Genomic DNA, 13,483 nt, shown 5'->3' with positions numbered 1-13,483 from the left:
TCTCGGATCCAGAACTCTGTCGGGCTTCCAGGGAGCTCTCACCCTTCAAGCCCCAGAATTACTCCTGGGGCTCTTGGGGAGCTCTACCCACACCCAGCTGCTCTCTTTCCCCCCTTTTCCCAAGGGGAAAGTTTCCAAGCCACTAGACAGCTGATTTTTGCTGTTCTAGCGGCTTTAACGCGATCGCGGGGCTAGCGCTCCAAAGGGAGCGACCATCAACGCCTACGGTGCCACTGGAAGTCCTCTCATGTAAAGGGTTTTTAGATAATGGTATTGTTAAATAGACAGAATGTAGGGAAATAATTGTGTAATTGTATTATGTTGTGTTATTTGAACTAAGAACTTTGTTTAAATGTCAAATTGGTATATTTTCAAGATTAGAGATAAGACTTAAATTTGAGGAAGTAATAATTAAATAAAGATTTAATGAATATTATATGAAGTAATAAGAAAATGTAAGGAAGTTTTAGAAATGGAAATAAGGTTTAGAAATATGAACATGTTTGAATTGTATTGTAAATAGTGAGCATTTAGGGTAAGAATTGTGAAATGTATGAGGTATTAATTGAATTAAGATTTAAGGTGGATTACTAGAAGGGTAATTGCTTTGATCAAGTTAATATGAGTTAGTTTTTTATAAGATGGTAATAGCTGAGATTTGTGATAAGTATTATGGCAAAAATAGAATATAAAATTTTTTGTTAAAGATGAGCAAAAAGTTGAACAAATTTATGACCGGATCAATGCTGTGTTCCGAAAAGATATATTGTATGTTTATTTCTGTGTTTTAAAAAAAAAAAATGAAAAAAAACCAACAACAACAGCAGCTAAGAACAAATCCATCTGTCTTTATTTATTTATTTATTTATTTGATTGATTGATTGAATTTATATTGCCATCTATTCGTCCATGGCAACTCAAGGCAGCTTACAGAATATAAAACCACATTTTAAACAATAAAAACTAACAAAAAGAATCAAATAAATTAATATAGTACAATATAACAAAATCACCCCCACCTCCCATCCCCCGCCCCAGCAACAGCAGATCACATGAGCCATTTAATGGGCTCCATCCCACTCTGGGTTCCCCAGGCCCACTGGCAGAACCAGATCTTCAGTGCCTTCCAGAAGAGTATTAGAGTGGGGGCCATTCTAAACTCTGGGGCAATGATGTTCCAGAGAGAGGGAGCCACCATGGAAAAGGCCCTTTTTCTGGTCTCACCAGGTGTATCTCCCTTGGGGATGGGGCCCGCAACATTCTCTGCCTCTCTGCTCTGATGTGTGTAGGTGTGACCGGCAAGAGACAGTCCCTCAGATAACCTGGTCCCAAGCCATGAAGGGCTTTTTTTTTTTTATTGAAAAGTTTTATAAGAAATACAAACAATTTTCTCCCCCCCACCCTTTCCCCTTCCCCACATAATAGAAATTGTACACTTTCTTATACATAAGAAATCCTACTTATACATGTTTCCCTTAAAGAAAGCATTAAATAAAACATTTTAATTACATTCGGATTTGCTCTTTTTTTCTCCCCTCATTCCACAACAAACCTTCTTCTTCTTCTCCTTTCTTTCCCTTCCCTCCCTCCTCTTCTCTCCTACTTTCTCCTGCCTCCTCTCCCACCTCATCCTACTTCCCTTCCCTTTCCCACACTTCTCTCTTCTTTCCCCCCTTCTCGCCTTCACTCCTACTCCTGTCCCCTTCCCTTCCCTCCTCCTCTCCTTTCTTCCATTCCTCACCCTCCCTCTCCTCTTCCTACCCCCTCCTCCTCTCTCCTTTCTAACTTCTCTGCTGTGAAATATTTTCCTCCTTTAGTGTCTGAGCAACTCCTATATTCTACTCATATTGGCCCCTTTTCCCCCCCACATCCCTTATCCCACCCTCCCCACCCCCCCACCCCCGACTTCCCAGAGCAAAAACAGGGTATAGCATCTAACAAACATATGCTAAAATAAACTAACAAATTATAAAGTTCAAAACTCTCACATGTTCTTTAACTCCCTTGCTCCAATTCATCAACCTCCCTTTTATATATTCTCAAAACCAATTAAATTAAGTTCATTTTTCCTACTTTAAAAAAAATTTTTTTCCTTAATGTATAATCCGATACTTTAGCAGTTTTACAAACAGTAAAAATCATGAATAAATTCCATTTGTATACAAACATTACTCCCTAGTGAAATTCTAAATTTAACATTAATCCTCTTCCTTCAAAGAGAAAAAGAAAAGAAAAGAAAAATTTTCCATCTTAAAATCTATATCTTTTAAAATAATATAACCTTATGTTAAGCATTCTATAAATCTCTTAATACTATTAAAACACATATTTGTCCGATGCCAATTTCAAAATCCACAGGAAGACATCTTTCTTAATCTTCTGTTCTTCTCTTCTTTCTATATTTTTTCCATTCCTTTTTTTTAATAAATTCTTTCAACAGCCCCCCCAGTTTTATTTTTGAAACTTTTAAAATGGTGATTTGAGGTTGATGTTTCTGAAATACTCGCTCTCTTCTTGAGATCACGTTTTCTAACTTGAATTCCCCAGTTCGTCTCTTCTTGCTTGTATAATCATTCAGTCCATTTCTTTGTCCATATAGCCAAAATTTGTTGCCATAAAGATTGTCAGTTTGCAATAAAGAAACTATTTGTTGCTTTTCTGTCATTTGAATGGAAACGTCCACCAAAATCTTTGTTTCAACTGTGCCAGCCAGTCCCTTAACCTGTCCATCTCTTGATCTTCCAAAAATAAATTCTTCTGGATAATTTCCTGCTGTCCCTCTAACAACTGCTTATATTTTCCCAAGCTGTTTTTTGAAAAAGCCCTTTCGATTGTATCCAACAGGGCTGAGGTAAAAAAGTCTAAAAGTTCCTGAAAAGCCTGGACAGTCACGGCTTGGAAATTTGCTGATTCACCAGCCCTATTGTCAGCCATATTTCAGCCACTTTGTATTCATCCAGCTATCTGGACAACAATTCAACTCTTTTCCACACAGTATAAAAACCAGATTTTAATTAAAGTCAGTACCAAATTCTTTTCCTCAATACCAAATTCTTTCCATGGACGCTTCCCCTTTAAAACTTTCCCTTAGGGTGTAATCCAGTAGCTGTATCACTGTTGCAAACTTTAACAAGCCTTAACAAGCACTTTCTCTGGTAGTTTCCTCCTCCCGCCCTCAGGCGCCATTTTCTGCATTTTAAAGCGGAGTTAAAGTGTTACTTGCAAATTCCTTTTGTTTTCTCCTGATTTGCTCTGTCTGCAATCAAAGTACAGATGTTAAAAGTCCTCCCGTTGATTTTCAGCAGATTTTGGTCGCAGCTTCTAGCTCCGCTTTCGCGGAGTCGTTCCTGGTCCGGAGCAGCTTGACAGGCTTCAATAGGGAGCCCACACCCTTTGCGCCCCAGGATTTCTCCTAGCGCACTTGGGGGGCTCTACCTCCGCCTGTCGACTCTTCTCTCTCCCCTTTGCCTGGGGAGAGGGTTCCAAGCCTCCAGACAGCAGTTTTTCGGCTGTTCTGGGACTTTTACGGAACCAGGAAACGGGCGCTCAAAAAGGAGCATCTTCAAAGCTTGCGGAGCCAAGCGGAAGCTGCCATGAAGGGCTTTAAAGGTGACAACCAGCACCTACCTTGAATTGCACCTGGAAGCAAATTGGCAGCTAATGCAGCTCCCACAGGAGAGGTGATACATGTGCACACTGGGGTCTGCACAAAACCATGCGGGCCGCTGCATTTTGCACCAACTGGAGCTTCCGGATGCTCTTCAAGGACAGCCCCATGTAGAGCTCATTGAAATAGTCAAGACGGTAAGTGACTAGGGCCTGAGTGACTGTGAGTAGGGACTGTTGGTCCAGGAAAGGGCATAACTGGCACACAACCTGCAGTTGCGCAAAGGTCCTCTTGGCCACGACCACCACCTGCTCTTTGAGCAGGAGTCAAACCCCTAGATTATGCATAGGATCTGTTTGGGGCAGTGCCACCCCATCCAAGACCAAAGGTGGCAATTCTTCCTGAGCCAATGAACCTCAAACCCAGAGCCATTTGGTCTTGCAATAGTTGTTTCAACCCATTGCTCCCCATCCAGCCCCTAATAGTCTCTAGGCACGGTGAGAGGGAGGACACGATATCACTTAACTCACCACAAGCCGAGACTTACAGCTGAGTATCATCAGCATATTGGTGATACCTCAGTCCATGGTGACAGATGATCTCACCCAGTGGCTTCATATAAATGTTGAACAGGAGCGGAGAGAGTACCAAACCCTGCAGAACCCCGTAAAGCAGTGGGCGAGGCTGGATCTCTCCCCTCCTATCAATACTGCCTGAGAGCGGCCGCAGGTAAGGAAGTGAACCAAGATAGCACAAGATCTTGTATACTCTTTTCTCAAAAGAAGAGATTTTTTTTTGAAATTTTTATTTATTTATTTTTAAACATAAAACATAAAACAGCATCTTTTTAGAGCAAGGGTTTGATCTGGTATAAAATAAGTATAAATTCCAAATTTCAAAAGTTAACATCTTAAAGGGGGAAAAAAAAGAAAAAATCTAAACCCAATTTTTATCATTCAATCTAACATCTTATTCTAACATTTAATATTTTATTATGTAATCACCCTAAATCTTAAACTTCAAATCTAAACAGCTCTTTATAATATTCATTTATCATTTTAACAATCAGTATTTCATATATTTTCCTTATTTCAAAGACCCAAATCAAGTCAATGTTTCTTTTAACTTGTTGTAACATGCTCAGGAGCTACGCGCAGGCATGAGAGAATCATGCTGTACCGCGTATGCGAAAAACTAGATAAAGGTTGCAACAACTCATAGATAACTGTAACAACTCACTAGCAGCTAGGATTGTAGATCTTCCCAATTTTGGGCATTGCTTCCATGTATTACTTGTACTTACGTATGCATTACATGAGACATGCTGTAATATATTATTGGCTTATGCTAACAAACCCCTCCTGCCTTTGTTTGTGTACAATAAAAGAGGCTCCCGGAGTCAGATCTGGGTCGTCTCATCCCGAGAAAACTCGTGTCCGAGTCTTTCCTCAATATTGACCTCATGGGCGGCCCGCGGAAAACTCACATCTGGTGACCCCGACGTGATATCCGTGTCACCCACCCATCTCACCCCCGGCTGGGAATAGCCTCGCACCCAGGGACGGCCGTCGGTGAACGGAGCACCCTCCCACATCGTGAGTATGGGGTCGGGCTTCTCGAAGGACCAGGCAGTTCATCTCAATGAACTTCGAGATATCTGCAAATTATCTAGTGTAATTAGCCAGGCAGCTGATAAACCGCTTCCCATTCCCCCCAAAAAACATCTAATCAGTGTACTAAAATACATTTGGCAACATTATCCGGCTTATCCGGAAAAGGGCTCTTTAAAAGTGAAAGTGTGGAAGCAGATAGGAACATGCCTCCATGAACCTTCCCAGCCCTGGAAAAATTCTGGCACTCTGGAGATTGGCTATAGACTGTTTAATGACGCATGACAAAAAAAAAAAAAAAAAAAGCCTTCAGGACACTGATAATGGTTCCTTTTTAGATTAATGTCATCAAGGAATAGAAAATATAGCTCTGATGCCTTGGAAGGGCAACTATTAACGACAAGCCCTCCACCTGATTATAAAGTTAAAATTGTCACCTCAAAACCATCTTTAATTGAATCATCAGTTCCTTCTGAAGGAGTTAGTTACACCCCCCACTAAGCAGAATTTAAAGAAACAGTTAGACAAAAAAAGGGGGGTGGAATATAGAAGAAATTCCTACCGGCTGCAACTTTGCAAGTTTCTTCTGAATGTGCTTATCAAACCTTCAGAAAAATGCCTGTTTTTGGCAAGCGTCAACAAGCCTTCTCTAACATAAGGAAAAAAGCTACAGAGAACGCCACTCCCAAATGCCGAAAAGCAATTGTTGGGCTGGGAAAATATCTTAATTTGGCAGATATGATTCAAGTGTGTCAGGATATAGGAACATTGTATAAAACCAATTTGTTAGCACTGCTTTATCACCAGGCAGCAAACCTCAAGAAAACAACCTAATTGGCTTTTTGAAATACAAAATGATTTATGTGTAAATGAATTGCACATTGCCCCAGAAAAAATACAGCTGTATGCTTCTTATCTGTATTTAGGGCATAAACTGTTGCAATTTCTTTCTGCTCCAGCTACTCCTTGTATAAAGTTACCCAAAGTTAAATTTGCAACAATTACTGTGTACTATTAATTGGGTCCGCTCATATTTCTCTTTACCTATGCATTTACTTAGCCCATTATTTGAGTTATTGACTAAAGGAAAAAAGCCAGGAGATTTAATTAACATCTTGAGTATTCAGTTTCTGGATTGGATCCCTCATAGAAATTGTCAGTTAATATTTCCTACTAGTAAGCTACCCACAGGAGTATTGGCTGCTTTAGAACAGCAAAAAGTATATTGCATTGAATGGCTTTATTTGTCTCATTACCATCTAAAAATGTTTTACCCTTTATCCGAGCTATTCCTGAAATTATAACCTTGGGGCGTATTCCAGCCTGTCGAAGAAATGGAACTGATTTAATAAATATTGTTCTTTCTATCTCAAAATCTGACTTTCACTTATGCAGCTATCTCAGCTTTCCACACTTTTTCTTAACAACCTTTTATTCTGATCTCTGACTCTCAGTATGTTTGTAAATTGTTTATTGTTCTTCCCACCCGGGGTTTAGCAGGTAATAAAATTAAAACCTGTCTAAATGGGAAAACTCAGATGATTTGAACTGATCAATTTGAAGTGATTTCTGTTAAAAATATTTTGTTGATGTACATCTATAATGATAGTGTGTGGAATAGTATGTGGTTGAAATAATTTTAATTATGATATGCTTGGCTGGCCAGCAAATTGACTGGGCTTGAATTTAAGGCTTTGGAAAAACAGGCAATGGTTATGGGCCCAATATCACCTTTTGTGATTAAAACTGCTGCCTGAAATTTTTTCCACTGTTTTGGGAATAAGCTAGTTCATTGAAATAATTTTAATGACTAATTTGCATGGAGGACGTATTATACAAAAGGTCTGATTGCAGTACAGATGTGAATGGGTGTGTATGAAGTCATTTATTGGATTGCATGAAATGTAATTTTGTGTATAAGCATTTTTTTTCCTTTCTCTTCCTGTCCTCCCAGGAGGAGGGAGGCTTGTCCATTTTAAAAAGTTTTTTCCTTTCTCTCACCCCCTCCTTTTTTCCCTGGGAGGTGAGTGGCACAAAAAGGGGGGCTACGGTTTTTGTTCTCTTCACCATTTTTCTCTCTCTCAGAGAACCAGCCTGAGAAAGGCGGGGTAAAGGGTGATATCTGATACCTGCCTTTACAGTTTCAGAGTATTGACTCAAAATACCTCATTCAGATTGTCTGTTTTATTTTTGAAGCTGTTTTTCTTACTCCTTAATGTTTTTATGTCTGCGTGCATTCTGCATACTTAACAGATGGCACGTTTGTTCGTTTGTATGTTTGTTTGTTGTTTGTTTGTTTGTTTGTTTGTCAGCAGCATAAATTGCTGCCTTTTTAGGAATTATCACAGAGATGAGTTAGAAATTACAATATGTAGACAGAGAGATAAAATACTTAGGACATTTAATTAATGAAAGAAGATAACACCTGAAGAGTTGAGGAAATTTTTAGGATTGACTGGATATTGTGGGCTGTGAATAGATAATTATGCTATTTTGAATAAAGACTGGTATGCAAAGAACCCAGTATTACAGGGAATGTAAGGGAATGGCTTTGAGGGTTTTAACCCAGAAGTGGGGAGGTAAGAGAGAGTTAGTGAAGGAAAGCAGAAAGTTGACTTTTGGAAGTATCAGATACTGGTGCTGAGAAGGGGTTGAATTGTTTATAGATGGGAAGAGAAAGTTGGTTTGCATAGACTTGGGCTGGCTTGGAAGTCAGAATGGCAGTGGGAGAAAGGACTTGAATGTATAGTGTTATAAGGAGATTTGTTTATTGGAAGGTTATAGATATTGTGGGTGGCGGAGACAGAGATTTCCATCAAAATAAAAAAGCATTAGTGAAGCAATTTGGTCTCAAGGCAGCCGAAGCGACTGCCATCATACAACAATGTCCTACCTGTAGTCAACAAGCTCATTCTATCCCTATGGGTATAAACCCTAGAGGACTCAAAGCTTGTGAAATTTGGCAAATGGATGTAACTCAGTATCCATCCTTTGCCCCATGGAAATATTTGCATGTTTCCGTGGATACTTATTCAGGATTTACTATGGCATTCCCAAAAAGGGGAGAAGTAACCAAACATGTAATAAATCATTGTATTCAGACTTTCGCATTGATGGGACGCCCAATTGAACTTAAAACTGACAATGGACCTGCGTACACCAGTACTGCCTTTGCAGACTTTTGTAACAAGTGGTCCATCACACACAAATTTGGCTTATAAATTGAAAGAGGAAAAATGCCTCGGCCTCCCAGCCATGCAAAACAAACTCAATCCTTGCTTATATACTTTGAACTTTCTTAACCTGACTGGACAGCCTCCCACATCGGCTGCGACCCGTCATTTTTCTGCTTCCCCATCAGCTACCCCAAACCATAGGTCTATTTCTGCCAACCACCTAATCCTGCCTGGAAAGGGCCCGCTGACCTTATTACCTGGGGCTGTGGATACGCTGCTGTCCAGTACAAAAATCGCACCATTTGGATCCCCAAAAGACATGTCAGACCATTTCATTTACAACAAAAAGAAGGAGAAACCCCTCATGCTGAGATTTAAGAAGAAAACACCTTGCTGAGTCCTACCGGCAACAGACTCTCAACGCACAGCGGAAGATTCATCAGGAGGAAACTACCTTCACATTGTACATATACATTTTATTAGCTTTAATATAACACTTTCTTACACATACTAATGTTAGTAGAAGTTTGGGAGTGGGTATTGTGGGTAATTGTTTTTTTAATTTTGCTAGTAATTTTGTTTCACACGTATAAGTGACTATGATTTGTTTATGGCCTTGGACATTGTTAGCTTTGGGACTCTCAAGTGACCATGTAAGGAATATCAAATCCCCACATACATACACTTCAAGTCAAGTACACTCCCGCCAAAAATGCATTGTCTATGTACGAGGTCCTTACTTTCTACCTAAGTCTACTCCACCACCTAAGGTTCCCATATTGACATTTCCAGCTGAGGGGAGAGTGAATAAGGACAATGGGCCTCTGCAACAATTGCATAAAGGAGACTAAATATCACAGATTCTGGAATTAAGTCATGATCTTGCATCTATTGCCCCTACATCTCATGATCCTTCATGTCAGCAGCCTCTACATTCAATCATGATGGGACAGTAATAAAAGACATTCAAATAGCTGCTAATCAGACAAATTCCACTACTCCTATTTCCCAAACCACACCCACCACTGACACTGGGTGGCTCATTAAAAACTCAGATATCCAGAGACATCTTGCCCAATCTTGGGTGGCAATGAACTATCGGGATCTTCATTTATTAAATATCTGGACAGTACATACTTTCAACGAGACTATCAAGGTGCTGAAGCTGATGAACAAAGAACTGGCTGAAATCAGGGAGGTGGTCTTACATAACCGATATGCCTTCTAAAGGAGGCGTTTGTGCCCTCATACACTCACATTGTTGTACCTATGTATCTGATTATCAGTATAACATCACTCACACCATAGAACATATGGAAAACTTGATCAAAAACAATCCCTTATCATCCGATGGATCTGGCGCCATTGACATCTGGGCTGCTCTTTGGTCATGGCTCCCGGATGGTTCTTGGTTGAAATCAATTATGCCAACTATTGTATTTATAATCGTACTGCTTGTTTTGCTTTGTTGCTGTATCCAATGTCTCCCCTCCCTTCTGCAAATGTGCAAAGGTTTTATTCCCTCCAATAGGAAGGACGTCCTGATAAGTGAAACCAAAGCCCTTCTGGAACTGGAGGAACAAATCAGGTGTGGTCAGAGAAGGTGCTCGGGACTTACAGGATAGGGCTTCCAGAATAACTCAGAGGTTACAAACTCCTGACATGTGGTTTTCTTGGGTGCCTGGATCCGGATGGATTTACAATTTGTGCGAGCGATTTGTGGAAATGTATAACTGGAATACAACTCAGAAACTTGATGGCCTACCTCGCTTGACATCTCCTGGCCACTTTTCCACTAACTTTGTTCACCATAATAAAAGGATGGGTGAGCTACAAACATTTGCAGAAACCGGATGGCTGAAGAACATATTGTCTACTGTACTCATGATCATTGCTTTGCTTATTTCTGTATGTTGTAGTATCCAATGTATTCCTGCTTTGTTTGCTATGATGACAAACATATTTGCCAAACCAGAAAAAAACATATTAACATAGCCCAAACAGACACTAACGACATACTACAGCAAAAGGCATTGCTATCTGCCCTCTCTGATGAGGAAGATGATCGTGTTTAAAAAATTAAAACAAAAAGTAGGAGATGTTGTAACATGCTCAGGAGCTACGCGCAGGCATGAGAGAATCATGCTGTACCGCGTATGCGAAAAACTAGATAAAGGTTGCAACAACTCATAGATAACTGTAACAACTCACTAGCAGCTAGGATTGTAGATCTTCCCAAATTTGGGCATTGCTTCCATGTATTACTTGTACTTACGTATGCATTACATGAGACATGCTGTAATATATTATTGGCTTATGCTAACAAACCCCTCCTGCCTTTGTTTGTGTACAATAAAAGAGGCTCCCGGAGTCAGATCTGGGTCGTCTCATCCTGAGAAAACTCGTGTCCGAGTCTTTCCTCAATATTGACCTCATGGGTGGCCCGCAGAAAACTCACATCAACTCACATCTAATAATCAACATAAAGTATTTTATTCCTCTCTTAAGAATGTTTCAAAATCAGTAACTGTTCTTCAAAAATATCTCCTTCACTCCTCCTAGGTTTATTTTTAGCTGGATTGCAGCTTAATTAGCTGGTTTCCAGGGATGCTTTCCTCCACTCCTAACCTTATTTGTTGGCTGGATCACAGTTTAGTTTTAACTGCTTTCCAACATTTTCTCCTTCACTCCTCCTAGGTTTATTTTTGGCTGGATAACAGCTTTTCAGCTGTTTTCCAGGGATGCTTCCCTCCACTCCTGACCTATATTTCACTGGTTCACAGTCTAGCTTTAACTGCTCTCCAGTATTGTCTCCTCCACTCCTCCTAAGTTTATTTTTGGCTGGTTCACAGCTTAATTAGCTGTCTTCCAGGAATGCTTTCCTCCACTCCTTACCCTATATTTGACTGGTTCGCAGTTTGGCTCTCACTGCTCTCCAGCATTGCCTCCTCCGCTCCTCCTAGGTTTATTTTTGGCTGGTTCACAGCCTAATCAGCTGTTCTCCAGAAATGCTTTCCTCTGCTCCTAACCTTATATTTGACTAATTCACAATTTAGCTTTAATTATCTGATCCTCAAAATCATACTTTTTTGCCAATTTAAACTAATAATGCGTTTTAGTATATATCTTCTCTCCTACTCTCTCCTGAACTATTAATTTTCTTTAATTTTCTCCCATTTCTTATTTGTTTCTTGTTTTTCTATGTAAAACAACATTTTAAACCATTTTAAAAACCCATTTACCATAGTTATAAAATCTATAAACAAGTCTTATTAATATTCAAAAATTCATTCCCATTCTCTTATTTACTGTAGAAAAACAACATTTAAACCACTTTCAAATCCATTTTCTGTAACCATTGGAACACTTATTAATATTTTTTTAAGGAAATTCTTTCAAAATATCCACATTTTTTGTAGTTTTTCTATAATGACATTTCTCACTTTAAAATAGTCATAAAGTCTATAAACAATTCTTGGTAATATTCAAAGCTTCATTCACGTTTTCTTATTTTCTATAAAGAACAATAATTTAAACCATTTTAAAGAAACAATTTTCTGTAGTCGTTGAATCTATCAACAATTCTTATTAATAATCAAAAATTCATTCATAATCTTCATATTTCTTGTAGTTTTTCTATAATCACATTTTCCCCACTTTGAAAATTACTTCTCTTAATAATAGTAATGAAAGGTAAAAGTAGGAAAGAGAAAGGGAGAAGAAAAAAGGAATAAAAGTATAGCAGAAAAAATCAAAAAGGAAGATTCAAAAAGAGAAAGGAAAAAAAAGGGGGAAAAAGAGAGGAATATAATAAGAGGATATTTAAAAAAAGGAAAGAAAAAGTAGAAAAGAGAGAGAAAGAAGCAGGAGGAACTCTCCTCCTTACATTATTTAGACATCAATTACATAGAAAGTATTTACATCCATTTTAATCAAACTGTGGTACTTTTCTCATCTTGCTACCCAGTATATTCCGGTTTTCTTTCTCCAATCTGTCCAAACTTTCTTTCTATTTTTTTCTTTTCAGTTCCAATATCAATAAAGTTATAAAGACTAAAGGATTTAGTTCTTTTGTTTTTTTTAAATGTTTTATTAAGTTTGTGAAATACATTAAATATCATTTCTATTTATATCAGAAGTGCAGTGTTTATACATATATACATATACACAAGATATGCACCTGGTATTTCTTAAGCTACTTATTCTTTTTATTAGGCACATCTTTTCCTCCTTTTTTTATTTTATCGTTCATCCATTCATACCACCTTCCCCAAACAGAATAGTAATCTGAGTTTTCATCCTCATTTATTTCATGTGTTAGTTTGCTCATCTCTGCGCGCTCCAGTATTTTCCTAATTATATGTTCTTCTGTTGGCAGATCTTTCTCTTTCCAGTATTGTGCATATGCCAGTCTAGCAGCAGTGGTGATATGTATAATTAAATAAGTCTTTTTCTTTCCATAATCCTCTTTACTATTCCCAGGAGAAATATCTCAGGTGTCAATTCAATATGTTCTCCAATTATTTCTTGTAACCATCTTCAAATCTTGCTCCAATACCTTTTCGCACCAGGGCATGTCCACCACATGTGAAAGAAGGTGCCCTGCCCATGACCACATTTCCAACAGTTTGGGTGAATATTTGGATACATCTTTGCTAGCCTAGCAGGGGCTAAGTTCCACCTGTGTAGCATTTTATACTGGTTTTCCTTATAAGTCACTGCTCTGGTCAATTTATAATTCCTATTCCATGCCTCTTCCCACTCATTAAAATTTATACTGCGTCCAATATTCTTCTCCCATGCTCCCATTTGGTTTTTAATTGTATCCTCTGTTCTATCATCATCTAATAGGTAATTATATAGTTTAGCCAAAATCTTTTTTTCTGTTCCCATCAAAACCTTATCAAATCCACTAGATCCTAATTCTAAGCCACATTCTTCCTTGTCTTTCTGATATCTAGACTTTATTTGTAGATAAGTCCACCAGTCTAAATTGATATCTTGATCTCTCAAGGCATCGTTAGACTTAAGATTTCCTCCTTCATCTAGTATGTCTTTGTATCTACACATTTTCTTCATTCCCCATCTAT

Source organism: Pantherophis guttatus, chromosome 5 (assembly GCF_059756535.1).
Source record: "Pantherophis guttatus breed Tessera chromosome 5, ASM5975653v1, whole genome shotgun sequence".
NCBI classification, from domain to species: domain Eukaryota; kingdom Metazoa; phylum Chordata; class Lepidosauria; order Squamata; family Colubridae; genus Pantherophis; species Pantherophis guttatus.
This window is presented reverse-complemented; position numbering follows the sequence as displayed.